Source organism: Oxyura jamaicensis, chromosome 4 (assembly GCF_011077185.1).
Source record: "Oxyura jamaicensis isolate SHBP4307 breed ruddy duck chromosome 4, BPBGC_Ojam_1.0, whole genome shotgun sequence".
NCBI lineage: Eukaryota > Metazoa > Chordata > Aves > Anseriformes > Anatidae > Oxyura > Oxyura jamaicensis.
Window position 1 is genome coordinate 18,452,840 of NC_048896.1, and position 19,181 is coordinate 18,472,020.

The 19,181-nt window shown below is 47.9% G+C and overlaps 1 protein-coding gene across 1 annotated transcript in view; it reads right to left on the bottom strand.

The window, feature by feature from the left end:
• GAB3 (GRB2 associated binding protein 3) overlaps nt 1–19,181 on the bottom strand; it is a 57,481-nt gene that overhangs the window by 24,610 nt on the left and 13,690 nt on the right.

Genomic DNA, 19,181 nt, shown 5'->3' on the forward strand with positions numbered 1-19,181 from the left:
TCCATTTTCTCAAGGGCTCTGAAGTACGCCGGCGTGCCCACAGCAAGCAGCGTTCAGCACAGCCTCGTACAGCTGCTCTGTGCAACCTGCGCAGAGCACCATAATACAATGATTTCGGGACGAGCTCCTGTCTAACACCCTACTTCCATCTGCTAAGCCGTGAGTCATTGATTGAGTCACTTGTCTATCTGCTCGTGGTGGTTTCAGTATGAGTCTAAATGAATCTTATTTCAGGAAAGTCAGCATGAGCCCTCCTCGGAGGAGACGCAGGGGAAGGGGAAATACCTTCTTCTTTGCAAGGTGATACAGATACATCGATTGACTAAAAATGCTACCCTAAAAATTTCCTGCACTGTACGTGCAGCGAAAGCTTCGTAATAAAGCATCTAAGGTGACGTCCTTTAGAACCAGGGAGGTTTCCTTTGTTTCTGCTTCTCACAAAAAGAAGCCTGTGGTTTGTGTAGAAAAAAAATGACACACAGAATGAAAAAAAAAAAGAAAAGAAAAAGACCCAGACCCAAATGTTGTCTGCTAACCTACACACATTCCTACTGCCTGCTCCACATCCCAATCCATAATATTTATGGTGCTTTACATATACACACATCTGCAACCAAATGAGTCACTGCTATTTAATAAACATGCAGATTCTTTGTAAAGCTTATGGGTCCATTTGGGCACGGAGGGTCAAAGTCACAGCGACCTAGAAACCTGGGAGGCTTAAGTTCTTAGAAACCTTGCAGGAGATAAGCAAACGAGTTCTGAAAGCGGAATTAAAAATGACACCACTAATAAATGCATAAAATAATTCCCCCAGTGTGTCTGGCCACGCATCACTGGGACGAACGAGGCAGTGAAGGTGGACTCAGGTGCTTTCAGGACGTGACAGAAATTTCTGTGCCTCCAGGTGGGATTGAACCTGAGCTGCCACCACTTCCAGCAGCCCGCCAGCCATCCCGGTGGACCACTCATCACGAGGGGCTTGCAAAAGCCCCGTGGGGAGGGATGCTGGTGCTGGCCAGCCTGCTTTGCCCCTACTGGGTGCCCACCCGTGGCAGGCTGCTGGACCCTGTCCCACCAGCATCTCAAGGGGACGTGGCCTTCAGCATCCTTGTACTCTCCTTTCTGTTTCATTTAGTCTGTTTTAAGACAGTTCAGATGAGACATCCCAGCAACAGAAGGCAGCCCCGAAACCATCAGGCAAAGGGCTTGGTTTGGAGCCACCGAAGGATCTCCTCCCAGCAACACCCCCCCTCGCTGCTGGGGCACACTTTTTCCTTCCTGAGGGCACGCACTGCGAAGCATGAATCCCTTCCCGCTGCCCCCCAGCTGACACCTTCTGGCTGCTGCTACGTTTCTGCAGGCAGCTAAGCTCCCTGACAGTGAAGACTTACAGGCAGGGCTCTTCACATGAGGATGTTTACAGCCTCGCCAGCTAGCCAAGAGTTTTAGTTCCATATTCCCTTGCAGCATGCTTATGTGCAGTATCTCAAATGACATTATTATTACCGTCCTGAACACAGCTTGGATTTCTCGAGTGCTTTCTTCCCCCGCCGAAGTCCTGAAGCACTTGGCAGCTGGTACACGCTTGTTACACGCCACATATGTGGTGACCGCTTCACCTGCCCCAGGGTACACCTGCTGCCGACGCCGTGCCACGCTCCACATGGCCAGGATGCTCGTGCCTTTGGCTTTGGCTGGTCTCTTCCATCCTAAATCCTCGTTTCCCTGTGTGATGTGGCAGAGGATGACAGGTAGAAACCCGCCGGTCTGGCTTCGTGCCGCCCCTTCGTCAGCTACAAAATGAAATCCCTATTTCTCAAGACTGTGCTTTTTGCAGAAATGAGTTAAAACCAGGGAGAAAAGAGAAACCAACACACTGCTCCAGGCCCTCCTGGATTTGACAACATAATTTCATTTTCTATCAGTGGGAAAGGGGCCACTGAAACCTCACGCAGCACAGCAGGGATCCTACAATTGCATGAAAACTACTTGTGTAAGACAGCCTGGAAACCTTTAAGGCTCTTCTGACTTGTTCACAATAAATTCTTTAACACCAACACAGTAATAAGATAAAATCTTGACTAGAGGTAAATTTCAAGTTCTTGGATAGGCTCTCATCCAAAACTCTTGCATAATCCTAAAGGATTTTTAGAAGGCTCCGTGCAGATCCTTGAGATCCCCCTAAAGTGAGGCTGCCCGCAGGTTGTTTAAGGAGCAGCAGCTCTGAACCACAAAAGCTGGGTACGAGCATCTGCTGGATGGCCGAAGCTCTTCGGCTCAAAGGAGTTTGCAGTTATTTTTGGAAGCAAACACAGGAAAATGTATACACTAAAGGGACCAAAGTTTGGACAAATTTTGAGCAAATTTGCTAAACTAATAGCTTTTATGGAAGGACTCCAAACCTCCCCTGCTAAGGGAAGAAATTGAGTTGGGGCTAATCCCCTTCCTTGCCGCTCGCCAGCACGATGTAAATACAGATGTGTGAAGCAGTTAAAGACCAGAAGGAACTGCAGGTTTCTCAAGCTTGGAGATTGCGCCCTGCCTCGGTCTATCTGGAGTCCCTCTCCTCTGTGTTACTGGGAACTGGCAGTTTTCTCAGTATTTTTACATCAACAGAACAAATTTTGCTGTTTCACCTTGTTAACTGAACATGTGGTGTGAGGTCAGCAACAGTCACGCAGCCTATCTATAACTGTCTGAGCTCACATGATGCTACGGCTCCGAAGAGAAGGAACATAAACAGGAAATTGGGCAAAGTGACTCTTTTAGTAGGGGACCACAACACCGTTTTTTTTTTTTTTCTTTCTTTCCTTTTTCGGTAGCTAAACGCTTTAACAACACACTGCTGGATCTGATGAAGAAAAGCAGAGTAGCCAGCACGACCTGAAAAAAAAAAAAAAAAAAAAAAAGCCACAGATGTTTACGCTGTGACACTTCTGCCTGATGGTAACAATGTGCTCGATGCAGCGAAATGACCCCGCTTTCCGGGTTGCGCTCGGAAGCTGGGCTCATCTCCCGGCGCGCAGGGAACAAGCTGGTATCGGATGCAGCCCCCACATCCACCGTGGGCCAAATCTCGGCCATCCTTTTGTCCACCCGCGTCCAATTCCCTGCCGTAGGCTGCAAAGGCTTTGACCTTTGCACTTCATTTTCTCTCCTAAAATTGCCTGGAGAAAGGAAGTGTGCAGGAGGCAGGCAGCAGAGCGGGGAGGAGGCGCACATGCGTGGGAGGGCTTGTCTTGCAGAGCAGGCCAAGTGTGTTGAAAACAAGAACCAACCTTTCTGGACACATGTACGGAGATAGGAAGGAAAAAAGAGAGAGGTCCAATGTCACAGCAGCAACGGCTGCGCGTCCAAAAGAGCTCGGGATCCAGGCGTGTGGAGGGGGCACTGGTTTCGGAGGGCTCGGCGTGCTCCCAGCTGTGCAGACGCTGAAGATCTCCGCTGGGATCTACGTGCTGGCTCGCAAGCCGTCCCGCAGGAGCCACCCGGCCTTCGTGGTGACATTTAGACTCTATTGAAGTAAATGGCAAAGCTCCCATTTGCTCAGAGAGGGCCAGGTCCTCCTCTCGACAGGAAGCTCTGAGAAATGCAGAGATTCCCAAAAATGGAAACACAAGCAGAAGGAATCATCTGAATCAAGAAAATCTGCCTTGGACAGATGAGCAGCCTTTCTATCTACTACATCAGACGATGAACTCACCCTTCACGGGTCTAGCCTGGGGTTTGTGGGTTACTCACAGGCTGCCCTCAGCCCTGACTTTTCTCCAGCCGGACAGCGAACGTCTTCTGGTGATCTCAGGCACGAGACCCCATCCTGGGGGGACACAGGCCCTCCCACTGCTGGGTGCTACCTGTCTGGCCATTCCAGTAAATACCATAATTGCAATTAAGAGCACACTAGGAGTGTGGTAAGACAAACTGAAATATATGGTGAAATACTTTGGGTGAGCTCCCTTGCACGCGTCTGTATGGCTGCGGGCACACGGGTGGGGCTGAGCGTGGCCACACCGAGCCCCACAGCACCGAAGGAGGCTGGAAGTGCTAAGTGGCTGGGTTCACACCCGCCTGCTCACTTCAAAGTACAATATTAGAAAAGCAGCTGTGCTAAGGAGTTTACATATCTATTTTGATTGCAGTTCTGCTGTTTTGGACTGCCTTTTCACCAATACACTGGGTTGCTTTGCCCGTAAGTATTCTGCTAGGCACTGGTACATTTTAAGAACCGGTTCTCCTTCTTCTTTAAAATCTCTCTTAAACTGATCTTCTCTGCTTTACACTGCACAGGAGATTGAGCTGGTTTTTAGACATTTTTAGAATTATACTTTCATTCTCCTTAGTTTGTGGAAAAGTGGTCATCACTCATACGACTCCTAATATACAGCATCTCCTGCCCGTCATTTTTTATTTTAAAGTACATAAATGTTAGGAAAAATATAAACAACGCTCCCCGTGCCAGGTTTTCTTTTGTTTGTTTAAGAATCCTCTCTGAGTTGCCAGAGTTTTTCTGGAGTTTTTTTTTGGAGTTTTTGCTGCTGCGTCCTGCATCTCATCCAAGGAAGCAGGGCTCTCAGGGCGAGGCTTGACGGGCTAACACCCCGCAAGCTCCGCTTCCCTCCGCACTTGAGGCATGTTTCACAAACTCAGCTGGCTAAAGTCAGCTCGAGTATCCAAACACCCATCACGTAAACTTCCCATGCTTCAGGGGCAGCCGCACATTTCTTCGCCCTGCCTGTGAAATTCTGCAGATCCACGCGGTTTTTCTCACTGTACTGCTTCATGCCCTGCTGACTTCACACCAGCATGAGGGGCAAGATGCTCCGGCAGAGATGGAGTGAGGACCAGAGCTGGCACCGCTCCCCGACTGCATCACTCATCCTCACACCTTTCTCTTCTGCCCTCCTGAGTTGGGACCTTCAAGCTGTGACCCACAGATTCATTAAGTTTTTCCAGTCCCCTGTTAATGCTGCAGCTGCTGCCTTGTCATGAAGCCATCTCTGTGCCCTCGGCTGGCATGCCCTGTGCAGCACTGCTATTTGTTTCCACCTCCTGAGCCTCACATCCAGAAAACAGCATGGCAAAGTTAGCACCAACAGCGTGCTTCATGTTTATCTTAATTTGCATGACTTCTCAAACTTCCCTTGCTGGACCCACCGATGAAATCACAACATGTTCAGAAATATTAAATCATTTCCTCAACATCTGAATATAACGGGCTGCGAAAGGAAAACAATCACATTTGGCACGTTGCACGCTTTTGCCTCAACGTTCTGAATTCTGGAGCCCCTTCGTGTTGTGGATTTGCACTCTGATCACAGCAGCACTGAAAACAACTGTGTGCTTTAATTCATTTCCTAGGAAATCCCCGGACTTGCCAAGCTTCCTTGCCTAGAAGCCTACGTTTTGGGTGCCCGCAGCAGTGCCCAGCCCAGGCGATGAATTCAGGATGCCCCAAACCAGGCTCCTACCCCTGGCCCGAGGGCAGGGGGTCGGTGCCCTTCAGCTGTGTGCCTGCCCTAGCAGTGGCTGCTGTCCTGCTCTCTTTGTAGTGTGGAAAGGCAAAATTCAACGTGGCACTAAACCGACGGGTCCAAACCTCCCTGCTCCAGCCTCCAGAGGGTGGGCTGGCTTTCCTGAGCAGGTGCCTTCCCTTTGGGGTTACGTTCAGCCAGTTGTCAGTATTTTGTAACGCAGGCTCTCTGCGAGTGCAGCAGGAGTAAAATCTCTGCCAAACTCCGCAAAGAGTGGAACGGTTTGGGAGTAAAAACAGATTTCAGAAACAAAAGTTCAGCTTGATCTATTGGGAACAACGTGCAATTAATGTACTCAGCAATATCTCAAACATGAGCAATGTGGGAGAAGGGTAATAGCTCCCCTTCCATCATTTTTCAGCCTGTCAGAGCACTGATCTATTAAAACACCAAAAGCCAGAGCCTTACCAAATGGAAACGGGTAAACTCGGTGGCAGGCAGTGGTGGTGTGCAGCTTACCCGGATTTTCATCTCCTTTAAACCATAAAACTATTGCTGAGAATGTGCTCGTGGGATGGTGAAATAGGATCAATGTTACTGTTACAAAAGTGAGGACAATGAGCCAGCTGGGTTTTTCCACAGTCATTTTCAAAACTGCAGCATTTATTTCTGCTTTTCTGCAACTTCTCTCTCTCTTCTCCTCCCTTCCCTATCCCTTTCTCGTGGGTTTTGCACGCCGAGCTACACCCAGAAGATGAGGTCACCGGGCAGCACTCGGGATGCGGATGCTTTCTGCTTGGGTGCTGCCAGCGCTGTCCCGCTGGGTGCCCCGGTGGCATGAGGGACAAGGAGGCATCGAGGCTGGAGGATGCCCCTGCCACTGCAGCAGGGACGCCCTGTGAGCCAGTCACAGATGGTCTCAGATGGTCACAGAGGGTCAGGGTGCCCCCAGCACTGTCACAAACGTGCCTTCTTTCCCCCTGCCCCCAAAATGAGGCACCTGAAGCACACCTGAGAGTGGCCTCACCATCTTTGCTTTCCTCTGATGGGAAAGCTTTGTCACTGGTCTTATTACTGTTCTTAAAGCCATTGCCTTCTATTGAACCCAGCCCAAAATTCATAAATCCTCAAAACCAAAGGAGCACAGTCCACTGTACAGTCTGCAGCACTTGCATGTGCTTCAGAAGGAACTGAATTTAAGCGTGGCTTCTGCTGCTGCTAACGTGACACTGTCAACCTGAACTGCAAAACAGGAGCTGAAGTGAAATTCAGCCTAGCTTGGAGTTCCTCTGCTGATTTTTTAAATCGCAGAACCTCATTTTCGGTTTTTAAGTGCTTTTTGTTGTTTGTAACCCCATGGGAGAGATCCATGAAGAAGGGAAACCAACAGCAGCAATGCTGAGGCAGCCCCATGCGTTGAGATCTGCTCAAAGGATGCAGCAGACGCACAAAACCTCCCAGTGCAGTGCTCTGGGGACATCACCAGTTCCTGCTCAGCTGAGCCTGTGAGCAGAGCCCATCTGCCCTGCGCAGCCTGACCTCTCCCACTCCTCCAAACAGCAGTGCTCCTGCTGCAAAATGGTTAAATTACTGACGGTTCGTGCCCAACCCTTTGCTGTGAGCTTGGTTCCAAGAGCGCAGACCCTTGACAGTCTATGCCATGGCAGTGGCAAAGAAACCACCGCTCAGAGCATTTGTCTGAGGGAAGGTGTGGAGGCAGACTCCCCACAAAGGCACCATATGAAAAGCCCTTCGCTTGGGGCTGATCCCACTGTGTGCAGGCTATTCGAGAAAAACAAACAAGACTTTCCCTGCTGCTGCCCTCACTTGAAACCGGGTGCTCTGGAGCCATGTGGAGTCTTTCAGCCCGTTTTGTAAGGGCTCAGCACCCCGGGGAGAGGACATGACCGCGTGTGGGCAGGAGTGGAGCTGTGGGAGCTTTCAGCCAGTGGCCAAAATGTGCCTCGGCCCGTAGCTCTGCACGTGGATGCTGCAAGTCTCAAACCACCTCTGTTTTGGCAGGCCGTGTTTGTCTCAGATAACTGAACAGTGACAGCAGGTAGCAACGTGAGGAGGGATGAGGGCTGTGTTTAAGTGGGTGGCTCAGGGGTTCACGTCCTAGTAGCAGAGCAGGAGTAGGTGATGGCGAGAGGTTTCACAAGGGAAGCTAAAGCAAGAGCTTGGGGGACAGCAGGGGAGCCCCAACTGGCAAGAAACTTGGACGGGCAGGAATGGGAGGAGCAGGAAAGCTGAAGGACAAACACAAAATGAACGGACTCGTCAGCAGGGATGGAAAACCTGGGCGAGGAACTGCTGGGTCCCCAGCCAGGAGCCGCAGGGCTGGCAGCAATGCTCTGCCCGGCCGGTGTTGGGGGTTCCTTCTCACTAGGGCCAAGCAGAAAGGAAAGCAATGTGACAGGAGGGAAGGGGACATTCCTGAAGTCCCGGGAGGACAACAGGGAATGACGAGAGATGTCCTCACTGTGACTGTGACTGTGCTGTGACTGTGCACGGCCTGCCCGGGCCTGGGCGCCTCAGGACACCATAGCCGCTGCTGAAGAATGGCCCCGAGCCCCAGACACCTCCTGTTTTGCTAGCACGCTGCAAGCAGAGGGCAGGAGCTAATCAGGACTTGTGCTAATTACGCTGCCGATCGCCGGCAGAGGACAGGGAGGTGGCTGGGAGCCAGCAGCGGGGCGGGTGGGCCCGGAGCTGTGTGGGCTCCCCGGGACGCCATGTCCCTGTCCCCAGCTGGGCCTCCCCTCCTGTGGGCCCAGGCCGGCCATGACCGAGCCCCCCGGCGCCCCTCACGCCTCAGCCCTGCCCCGCGGGGACGCGGCTTGCTCCGGCTGCTGGCAGCGCTACAGCCTGGTGTTTTTTGACCTTTTACTCTTCCAGAGATAGAAATGGGATTTGTCTGAGGCTTGGAATAACTTCCTGCGATTGTGCTGGGGAGGGCTAGTCTGACTTGCTAGATAGCTGTGTCTGTCGGGCTGGCGTAGGAATGGAGAAAGCCTCGGCCCTGCGGCTGGGCTGAAGACAGATTTAAAAGATCCCAAAGACACTGCATGTGCCCCAGAGAAAAATAAGCTGGCAGCACTGTGTGTTGTCTGTGGTGGGGCAGTGGGGCCTGGGCAGCCACTGGCAACCTCTTGAGCAAATTTTGTCCTACAGGGATGGTTGTTCCTCGGGTGGTAACTCACCAATCCTCCCTGGATCACTAAGGCACGTGTGTTTGCACGTGTGGGAATGTAGATAATAGTCTGAGAATGGATCCTTTGGGATGATGAGAGCAGAATGTTGCTGTGCAAGCTTCCCCTCCTCCCCCAGCTGTCCGTGCGGCTGGGCCGGGGCTGAGGCTGAGGGCTGCTCTGCTCTGTTCTCAGTGCACCTTTAGCAGCTGCATGCATCTTTTCCTTACATCCCTCCCTGACTTTAAAAGTGGCATTGCCAGGTCTGATGTTTTCAGCAGAGCAGTTTGGCTGAGGGGAAGTCTCATCACCTGTGCTAGGCTGGTGGCTCTGGCACTGGTGGTGGGTACCCGGAGGGAGGCTGGACCATGAAGGAAGCTAATGCCTTCAGTCTGGTAAACCTGTGCATCCTCAGGAATCTAAAAAAAGGCTGAATGCAAGCCTTGTACTGTACACCTTAATGGTCTTCACTCATAACTCTGTTGTACTAGGTAAAAATATTAAACCCCAAACAGTTGGTTTCTGACCCAAGGAGTTTACAATCACAGCACTGCAGCTTGTAATTGCACTTGCAAGAGCTCTGCTGCTCCCAGGTAAACAAGGGCCAGCCAGCTCCAGCTTGAGCCTAGGAAAAGCCTGTAGGGAAGAGTTCAGCGCCTGAGCTGCCATCGCTGTCCTATTCCCACGCTGCGCCATTGCTGGGAAAGGCAGGGCAGGGCCAAACCTCGATGGCCTCTTGTTGTTTGGCTGAGCTGCCAGGAGCTCCCAGGGAATTAAGGAAATGTGCACTTTAAACGAAGGCTTTTCAAAGCCAGCTTTTAGTTGTATTTTGCTCATCAGTAGGCAAAATCACTGTGAACAAGTCATGTGTGGTAGTATTTTCCTGCGTGTCTCACCCGCGGGCTGGCTGCTTCTCTCTCCCTGAAATTTGGAGTACGAATGATCTTTGCCTTTTACTGGTATTCCTTTGAACAAGTGAGCATACTGTCACCAGGTGGGCTGAATCCTGGGCTGAAAAAGGCAGGTTAGCACTCCTCTGGCCATCAGTCTCCAAGCAGAGCTATCTGGGGATGCCACATGCAGGCTACCCAAGCTGCCAGCCATATCTGCTCCCCCATGGGCTCTGCAGGTATTTGCTGCCAGGGTCTCCCTGCCTGGGTCAAGGACTCTCCCTATGCCTGCAGCTGGAGGTTATGTTTGTGCCTTCCCCCCTGCAAGCATGTCTTGCATGAGATAAGTTGGTTTACTGAGCAAAAGCAAAGCTATCCCAAAGCACATCATGTTTGTTTTGAAAGTAAGCACTAAAACACATGTCCAGCATACTTAGCACTTCCATGCATGGACACCCTTCACAGGTTTTCATCTTCAAGGGAATTCAGGAGTGTTAGTGATATGTGTCAGCGTAGATTTGCAGTATGATTTTGTAACATGGCTCTGAGCCGCAGCGCACAGCAGTTCTCTTAAACAGCCGAAGGAAGCGGTTCTTGACTCTGCCGATTCTCAGCCTGCACTCCAGTTCTGACTCCGATATCTCTTCCACTTACTGCTTTCTGAACAGGCAGTGCCAAAGAAACTGAAATTTTGCATGCAAATTGGTTTGAAGACAAAGAAAAGAAGTACAACCGAAGAGGAGGGGGTGATTTAATGCATAAAAGCAACCTAGCTCATCTGCTTATTAACTTCACATAAACAAGTAATTTTAAATGCTTTAAGAAGTTTTTTAAAATGCTTTTGTGCATTTTTACTGAATTCCAATTTCATTCAAATGCAGCTTGTTTCAAATCATATAAAATAATCCCTGCTGAGGGAGTAAAGCTTTGCACAATGCTACCTCTTTAATATCAAAATGATCACATAAAAAATGTGAGTAATTGTATACTAAGCTACACAAATGCTGAGATAGTCATGGACAGGTACAGAGTATCCTTGTTAGTGAAAATAAGTGCCACATTCATTGTAAAGACTACATTTAGTGGTAAATCATTAGAGAGCAACTAATGAAAGCATATCTCAATGGAAAAAAACTAAAAGTACCTATGGAGAAAATGGCATTAACAAATGTTAATTTAATTCAAAGATTTCTACCCTCTCATTTAAATCAGGATTGAAATCTGCGATACCACTGGTCAACATCAACTAAGGCTCTATGTAGGGAAACTTCCTCAAGGGGATTAGACTAGATTAGGGAAGTATTGTGAGGCGAGCAGTTGAAAATAAAAATAAAACTACTAGTGCTAACAGTCTGAAAATCAGAGGCTAAAGCCTGTGATACATGCCGTTGTCTACAGTCCTCTTTTTCTACCCTCGGTCACTAATGCCAAAAACACAGCAAGGGATTGTCACAGCATGGAGCATCTATTCACCTGCAGCTTCAAAGGTATCTGAGGGTTGAGTCATTAGTCCTCATCACAACTTAATTCCAAAAGTTTGACCACTGCTTTTGCTTCTCTGGGGTTAGAAACCACCAGGTATCTGCATATACATACCTACATGTACCGTATGTCCATGAGAACAATGCACTTTGACAGATTCTTCTGCCTTTCTTGTATGCGTGGGTTTTTTCCTCCCGCCCTGTTAGCAGACACTGAGCTGGTGACTGCAGACACACCTCTCGTTTTATTTAAGGGCCAATATGCAATGAAGCCTGATGCTGCTTTTATCATAAAGAGACCAGCCCGCAGCATGTATGTAATAGTTCACACTTCGGTAAGCATGTGTGAAGTACTCCGGCGATGCGGCGTCTGTCTAGGTATCATGTACCTCCGTGTGTAGGTGTGAGAGCTCTCACCAGTCACCAACAACAGATCCCCCAAATAGACAACACTAATAAAGATGCAAAACGCTGCAGCTCACTCTCTGTAAACTCAGGCTGTTTCTCTACTAAACTGGCAAAACAAAGCCCCGGAACAGAGAGCCTGTTCCTCAGACTTCCTTCAGACTTCAGCTCCCTTTCTGTACAGTTTTGCTCCTCATTGCGAAGCATCCTAGGATTTGTTATTTTTTCCATCCAAAGCTCTCGGTCCTCTGACACAAACCCAGACGGGCATCCCATGCCGAGGCACTTGTGTGATCCTTCAGCATCAAGAGAACTTTCAGTGTAACAGGCAAATGTGGTGTCAGCAAAAATATTAGGTTGTCCTGAATTTCAGCATGTGTTCCAATGAAGTTCCTCGAAGTCTCTGCAAAAACTGGCCTGCAGTTTGGCAACAGAGCTGAGAGCTCCCTTTCCCATTCCTGGAGACACACATCTCACACTTAGCAATTTGCTTTTGCCACTTGACCTAGTTCCAGGCTTGGCCGCAGAGCAGGAAGCTGTGCCCCTGCTACTGTATCTTCACAACAACAGCAAAACTCAACACGATCTACTCCATCTGCGGAGTGCACAAGGCAGTGATCGTGTCAGGAGCTCTAAGCAGAAGTGTGAAGCTCACAGTCACTGTTTTTGCTATCTGGATCCCACAAAGCGTGATGTGAGATAAGGGCACTTTGAATACAGAGCAAACAAACAAACGCCCTAAAGCATTTTGGTCCTGCAGCTTCAGGACGGTTGGTACCAGTAGAAAGGTAGTACCTCTCTCCCAAGTCCAAAAGGATAAATGCACTATTTAACTTCCCAAATTCAACCTGTCAGAAACTCTTTCCTTGCAGCCTGGTTCCTGAAGGTACCAAAAAAGCCAAACCATTTATAACCAAATCACTTGCTTCGCAGTTTAGATCCAGAAGCTACTTGGGCATGCACTTCGCAGCAAGCTCAGAACAGTCTTTTGACCTCAGTTCAACTAAAATACTTTGAGGAATTGAGCCTGCACTCATTTGGGCTGTAGTCCAAGTTCTCCCTGCCATTTTCTACCTGGAGCCTGAACAGTGCCTGGCAAGATGAAGTGAGAACCCTGACGCCAACCAACCGCCGAGCTCCCATTTAACCACCTCCTCACTTTGAAGACAGTAAAGGTTTTCTTCCCGAAAAATGCAATCTTACAGTATTCATTTGAAACTTAGATGTTGTGCATGGTGTCGTGAAACTGAGAGGACACTTCCTCTTCTTGTGCAAAAGCCAGCAGAATGCACCATGGAGATGCAAGTAAGCACCACACATGAATGGGTGTGAGCTACGTGGGAATCCTCCTGGGTGTTGAACGTTGGATGATCCGTAAATTCTGAGTTGCGAGTGGGCTGTGCAAAACCTCTCCCTGTCCAGCAGCTGCCCGGGAAGATATCTCCCCAGGGCTCGGCAGCGAGCACCAGGCTGGGTTTGCCTCTGCAGGCCTTGCAATGGTCTCCTCGTTTGCTTTGGCTGAACAGGATCCTGGAGTATGGGAGCTTGGACTGGATAAATAGAGGAGCTGTTTGTGCTCTGAGTAAGGAAGTTTAAATTTGACCTGCAGTAAGGCTGCACAGAGGAAGGGCTTTCTCTACTGCTGTGCTCAGAGCAATCTCTTTTGTCTCAAAGGCCACTGTGACTATGACTCACACAGCCATCAGGCTATTAACACTTTTATTCCAACTAGTTATTTCTGGCTTTCGGCAGTCAAAATACCTAGAGCCCAGAGTGCTTCCAGTGTAACTATAGAAATTACAGCAACAAACAACAACAGTTGGGCCCAGGGGTCAGCTGAAGCCAAACTCTGAATCACTCTTGTTTTTTACCTATAGTTATGAAAAGGAATTTAAGTCCCGATAACAAGGCAGTAGTGCACCTTCTAGCACCATCTTCTAGCAGCCATCTTCTAGCTCGACACCTTCAGCAGGCTGAGCTGAGCGCAGATGCTGCCACATGCTCACTCCATCCATGGGAGATGCTGCCCACAGAGGTCCTGCACAGCTGCCTTGCAACAACAGGCAACCCCTAGCAGAATATCATTAGACATGCTTTGTAAATCCACTTGAGGTTAATGAAGGTTGTAAATTCACCCTTCTTCATCTGTATATCCATAATCCATACGTTTCAGAGAGCTCTTTATAGGGCTTTGCGCTGCTGTTATGGGAAAGATCCCATCCGAGCTCTAGACCCCCTTTACCCTCTCTGCCTTCCCGTGCCCGCAGCAGCTGTCAGTTCGCTGTCAGCTGGGTCAACAGTTCGAAGGGGCAGGCACTTCTAGAAGAAGCAGAAAGCTGTCAATTTACTTTGGGCCTCAAAACCACTACCTTTTGTTTTTAACCAAAATGCATTTCCTTATGCAAGCCCTTGCCTTGCACTGCTGCTTTGGCACAATGGATTTCTTCAACTCCTCCCCCTATAAGAGTCAAAATATACCATGTATTTTGATTTTTTAAAGGTTTTACAAAGAAAGAGAGCTCAGTAACCAAATACTTCCCAAGAATGCAAAGCAAAGGCTGAAGTGCAACGTGAGAAACCAGATCAATCACAGATGAAGAACAAAGTGGTTTGAACTTCAGCATGTTTAACTCCTATTTCTAGAAAGGGCTGATCTAATCTGTGGGGACCTCTCAAAGTGCCAAGAATGCCTAACGACTCTGAATATAAAGAATAATATATATTGTAAGCAAAGAGAATGGCCATCAGGCCTTTATTTGTGCTTCTGGTTTATTTGTTCTCTGTAAAAACCCTCCATCAAACCTTCTGGCAGAGCAACGATTGAGAAAGTATAGGAGCAAAGCTAACGCACTGAGAGTTCCCAGTTCACTAGCACCACGTGCCTCATCCTAACTGACAACAATCTAAACTAAACTCAATCCAAAAGCTCAAAATTGACAAATATAAACTAATATATTAAAGAGCAAAAGGAAAAGTTAGTTTCTTTCTTCTGGATTTCATTAAAACATGCCAACGCAAAAATGCTGTCCATGGTCTGGGAGCCAAGTTGCAAGGAGGAGAGAAATTCTGCCCTGCACAGGCTGAGATAACTCCTGCACGTGGTCTCCCAGAAGGGTGGCCCTGCTGAGAATACAGGTTTTTTTATGGCATTGCCCGCGTTGTCTGGGTGTTGCACACAGCAACAGTGCCGGGAGCAGCGTGTCGGAAGGACGGTTGTAAAACAACGGATGTTGGCAGGGGAATTCAGGGACGGGCACCGCATCTGAGACCTTTGCAGCTTCTTTTGCTGGGGATTAGCTGACATTTTGAATAACAAATCTTCTTGTTCTGCAGGGGAAGGCAAGGTTCATCCTCGGTCTTTGCTGATTGTTGTCCTTGCCAGGGCAGGGATACCGCAGGAGTTCTCTTTCAAGGAGAAAACCAGAGCAGTGAAATCCCTTCCTTGGATCCCTCCTCCCCCAACAACTCAGAAAAGTGCGTGTTTTTGAGTAAAAATGGAGCCATAGTCACGAGCAGCTACAAAAGAGACATCTGAAAGCAGTGGTTGTACACAGAAAGCAGTAACTGCTTTCCATTTTTAGACTTCATGGCTTATTTGTTTAAACCACAAGGAAACATTTGCATGCTACCCATTTCTGGTCAGATATGAACAAACAAAATAGAAATAAACGCAGTTCAAAAAACAGAGTGTGCAAACTTTCGAGGTTAATTTTAACTCATGAAACACTTCAGCGAAGGTCCGACACTTGTATTTACTTTTTTCTAAGAGGTAAGGAGTATGATCAAAATTGACTTTTGAAAGAGGTGGAAAGAAACAACAGAACCCCGACTATTATCTTTTCTTATTTTAAACGGCATCCTACACTTGACTCAAATTTAGATCTGAGCGCGGGATTACTCCTACTCTTCTCCTCGCTTCTGACTCTTACCGTGTTTTTCACAGAAGCAGTTTGTAAATGTGACTTGGTAGGATGCAGCGTACAAGTAATGGGAGTTAAATGAACCAGGTTGAGCGTTGCAAATGCAGTTCCTAAAATCTCCAGACTAAACTACTCGATGCAAATAAAACCAGCTGGGAGGTAGAGAACCCGCTGGTGAGAGCGAAGACCTGTGTTGCCAAAGTGTGCAATACCGAATCAGTCAAGAGTAAGCGGATTCTGAAATAGAAATTCATGCAAGTTTTTCAGCCAAGCAATAAACGTGGCTGCAACGTGGATGCTGGCCATTTGGAGGATGACAATGTGGTGCTGAGGGATTTAGGAGGCGTTTAAAGGACAGGCGAAGAGATATGGTAAGAGTCGAGGATATATGTGAACTTGTGAGAAAATTTAATGATTGATCTGATCCTGCTGTGGATAGGAAAGCCTTTCCCAAGCAGAAAATATTTTTAAATTGTTTACAAGGCCCAGGAAGAATCATATGGTGATGCTGTCTTCTCTGGTGCATTAGAAGCCATTGCAAAATCCTAGGGATCTGCTTCCCAGGAGTTCCCCAAGGTAATTGTCTCTTCTGCTCTCAGCAAGATCTGGTTCAGAGGGAAAACCAGGGAGGGAGAAAACAGCCTTGCACTGGAAGGCTGTGAATGGCACCCTGGCCTTGGGGAAAACGGGAGAATTCCTTATCTGATCTCAACAGGTTACAAGAGCAATTAGACACATAAAAAAACAAACACGGACTGTGCAAGATAAAGGTAAACAATACATCGTAGTATCTCAAGCTATGGAATTATTCTGATAACTCCTCTTCCCAGAGGGCTGATGGATTCACCTTGAGTCACAGAGAAAAACTCAAAAAGCTTCCAAAGAAGCCAAGGAAGATTTTAACAAGACGAATCCTCGCAGAGCAAACTGTATTCGACTGGGGGAATTTCAAGGACTGCAACAGGCAGAAAAGCCCCGGCCACTTTCTGGCTTTGCGCTCACCACTGGCTGCCAGTTGTGGTTTCTCATGGTCTTGGTCTACGCCAGGTACAACACAAAGAATTTTGCTCTGCCTTTGATCCTTCCTGAGCTGCAATGTTTGCTCAGCTGGCTTCCAAGAGGTCTTAAAGAAAAAACAACCTTACTAATTTTTATGGCGTTCCTATCTGCTCCTTGGTTTAGATGAAACGGTCCTCGTGCCCCCAGTTAATGTTCATATCAACAAAAAGGCTGGGTGCTGCCAACTTTCGTTCACCCTATCTTTGATGTGCTGTTTTACTTTTTGTTGTGGGAACAAACCACCATCAAAGAGCTGACACGGGAAACAAAATGGACTGAGAAGCTTAAACGACTCATACAATCTTACAGCTCTTACAATGTAGCCTGGAAGCACAAGGATATTTTTACCTGTATTACTAACAGGGCACCTCTAAACAAGTAGTACAGCAAGGTAATGATGCCGTGTTCTTCCGCAATTTCCGGTCTGCTTTGCAAAAATTAAGATCTGAATTTATTTTCTCACTTCTGAAAGCTGGAAATGTGCCCTCCAATAACTTATTCATGCAGCGTAATCAAGCACAGAATCTGACCCAGCCTAGCTGAGGCCTGATTTCCAGCTCTGTGGTTTCTACCTCTCAGCCTATTTACTATTTGCTTACCAGTAATTACCACAACCATCTCCTGCACTGAAATCCACTACAAAAAAAGAGTTTCTAGTTGTTGTTTTTTTTTTTTTTAAACTTGAAGAAGAAGTCATTTAAGGCTGACATGTATGGTGAATTTCCATGAATCAGGTGATAAAACCATTTGCAAATTTCTTCTTTCTTGTTTGCTAGGTTAGCCATTGTTGGCTTCTGTCTGAAATGCCCTGGCCAACAATTCTTTTCTGTCCATGAAGATTTTTTTTTCTTTTTTTCTTTCTATTTTTTGCTTAACACACCCTATGCCCAAAGGGTCGAATGCTTGGAAGTGTTTACATTTTTTACTCGTTTCTTGGAAATTATGACCCGCAGATAAAAGAGAATACTTCTGCAACAATAATGAGGCACTTCCAGAGCTTCTGGTATTGCTGATTGTTTGAATTCATTTTTTAAACCCATCACATTATGTTCATGTGCTATTCTATGACAGTGTTAATACATAAAGAAAGCTGAGCCTTACGGCACATACAGTGCGCTGTTGTCGTATCATTGCACTACTGCTGTCAGGAAGTTACAATATACATACATAATGATTTACAGGGAAAATGAAGTAAAGGAGGATGGAGTTTTAAGGAATTTGGGGGTACCTGAGTACTCACTGCATTTGCAGCCAGGGAAGCACACAGCAGCGAGGCGCATCCCCACCGGCAGCCAAGCACCAGATCCACCAACAGCTGCTGTCGGTGATTTGGGATAGCTGAGGGTCTTCACCAAGGCTTGGTCCTTGGCTAATTAATGGCTTGACACCGTGAAATTAAGAGTTTTTCCAAAGACATTGTATTCAGTAAAACGCAGTTACGAACTGAACCACTAAATGCAATATGCGTACACCGATGGAGCCTTTCTTATTCCAAAGTAGTAATTACTGACACTTTCACCAAAAAGCTGAGCAAATCCAGGATAAACAGGATATATGACAGAGCCAGACAGGTTGCAAAAGCAGAGGGGGTGAAGCTGCCTGGGCCTCCTGTCGGCGGATGACGCCTGGCTAGCAGTGCCCACAGCCCCTTCCCAGAAGAGGCGCCGGCAGCATGCGGGTACCGGGAAGAGGGGAGGCACCACCCTGCGCTAGCAGGGCGATAACTGCCCGCCCCGGACAGCGCTCCTCCAGGGAGCCATCACGCTGCAATTAGAAGCACTACAAGCACAAGAGGTATCTGCGATGGCAGAGCCCTTGTCAGCAGCCATCAGCCTCTCCTCTCGCCCTCCAGACCTCCTCCGAAGGCAGAAGGGAGGAAGAGGGGCTGATAGTGTCCACACCGGGCTGAAGAGGAGAAAACAGCCCCGTGGAACTTCTCGCAGTCACAGGATGGCTCACATCGGGACTGAGGGCACCAAGCCCGGCCTGGGGGATTCAAACCGATGGGGTTTCTTCAGGTTGCTCTCTTCCTGAAGAAGGTTGCTGTTTTTCCAGCACTTGGGTATTTCTAGTTGCTGCCCTGGAGGCTTCTCCGGTGCCTTTACAGCAGCCCCCAGCCCTGTGAGGGCAGCCCCACGACAAGCCAGGCGGCTGGGTCTGAGCACAGCGAGAGCTCCCGGTGCCAGCCGGTACCATCTCCAACTAGGAATGGTAGCAAAGTATTTTTTTTTACCTTGTTATGTTCCTTCCCAGCACAAGTCACCTTACCCAAGCAAATAAAACAAGTTTAAGTTTCTTTGGAAGGGGCTTTCTTGCTCAGCCAATTCACTAAGCACACGTAGCACATACTTCACGTACTTTTCCAGACAGTCACCAATGTTCAAGCATGGAAAAGCCATGGTCAGATTATTGCACTGACTCTTCAGTTGCCCAAGTATGTTATGAAAGACAGAGTTATGTAAAATTCATGGCGGATTTCACTATTTCCTATTTAACTGTTTTGCAGCAAGCATGTACAGTGTCCCAAAAATTCACTTTATGTAGAACAAATGTGAGCCAGAATAACGTATTTTTTCACATCCTTCTGCTTCTTTACAGTAAGACAGGGGAAGATGTTTAATTTTTCCTTTACTTACACAAAACCTTCCACTTTGACTCACAGTCCTTATGCTGACAGATACTCTGGAGAGTATTATTTTACCAACAGCGAATACAGACCTGGATTTTTTGTTTTTGTTTAGCTGCTGTACGTACGGAACGT